The sequence below is a fragment of the Triticum urartu genome, chromosome 7A, assembly GCF_056163025.1.
Source record: "Triticum urartu cultivar PI428250 chromosome 7A, HENAU_Tu73, whole genome shotgun sequence".
In the NCBI taxonomy this organism is placed as follows: domain Eukaryota; kingdom Viridiplantae; phylum Streptophyta; class Magnoliopsida; order Poales; family Poaceae; genus Triticum; species Triticum urartu.
Window position 1 is genome coordinate 732986550 of NC_141879.1, and position 1634 is coordinate 732988183.

Below are 1634 nucleotides of genomic sequence, written 5' to 3' on the forward strand. Positions count from 1 at the left end.
AGAGAACGGGGTTGAAGGAGTCGTACTTGTCGTGATCCAAGTCACCAGAGATCCTAGTGCCGAACGGACGGCATCTCCGCGTTCAACACACGTACAGCCCGACGATGTCTCCCACGCCTTGATCCAGCAAGGAGAGAGGGAGAGGTTGAGGAAGACTCCATCCAGCAAGAGCACAACGGCGTGGTGGTGGTGGAGGAGTGTGGCAATCCTGCAGGGCTTCGCCAAGTACCACGGGATATGAGGAGAAAGAGAGGGAGGGCTGCACCAACGAGAGAGATCAAATCGCATGTTGGGCAGCCCCTAGGCCTCACTATTTATAGGAGGAGGGGAGGAGGGTGCGCCCCCTCTAGGGTTCCCACCCCTAGGGGGGGCGGCAGCCCTAGATGGGAAAAGGGGGGCGGCCAAGAGGGGAGAGGGGGGGCGCCCCCTAGGGTGGGCCTTTGGGCCCATCTGAGCCTAGGGTTTCCCCTTCTCCTCCTTTGCTGCGCCTTGGGCCTTGTGGGAGGCGCACCAGCCCACTCAGGGGCTGGTCCCTTGCCACTCTTGGCCCATGCAAGCCTCCGGGACTGGTGGCCTCACTTGGTGGACCCCCGGGACCCTCCCGGTGGTCCCGGTACGTTACCGGTAAACCCTGAAACTTTTCTGGTGACCAAAACAGGACTTCCCATATATAAATCTTTACCTCCGGACCATTCCGGAACTCCTCGTGACGTCCGGGATCTCATCCAGGACTCCGAACAACATTCGGTAACCACATACAAACTTCCTTTATAACCCTAGCGTCATCGAACCTTAAGTGTGTAGACCCTACGGGTTCGGGAGACATGCAGACATGACCGAGATGACTCTCTGGTCAATAACCAACAGCGGGATCTAGATACCCATGTTGGCTCCCACATGTTCCACGATGATCTCATCGGATGAACCATGATGTCAAGGACTTAATCAATCCCGTATACAATTCCCTTTGTCTATCGGTACGATACTTGCCCGAGATTCGATCGTCGGTATCTCGATACCTTGTTCAATTTCGTTACCGGCAAGTCTCTTTACTCGTTCCGTAACACATCATCCCGTGATCAACTCCTTGATCACATTGTGCACATTATGATGATGTCCTACCGAGTGGGCCCAGAGATACCTCTCCGTCACACGGAGTGACAAATCCCAGTCTCGATTCGTGCCAACCCAACAGACACTTTCTGAGATACCCGTAGTGCACCTTTATAGTCACCCAGTTACGTTGTGACGTTTGGCACACCCAAAGCACTCCTACGGTATCCGGGAGTTGCACAATCTCATGGTCTAAGGAAATGATACTTGACATTAGAAAAGCTTTAGCGAACGAACTACATGATCTTTGTGCTAGGCTTAGGATTGGGTCTTGTCCATCACATCATTCTCCGAATGATGTGATCCCGTTATCAATGACATCCAATGTCCATGGTCAGGAAACCGTAACCATCTATTGATCAACGAGCTAGTCCACTAGAGGCTTACTAGGGACATGGTGTTGTCTATGTATCCACACATGTATCTGAGTTTCCTATCAATACAATTATAGCATGGATAATAAATGATTATCATGAACAAGGAAATATAATAATAACTAATTTATTATTGACTCTAGGGCA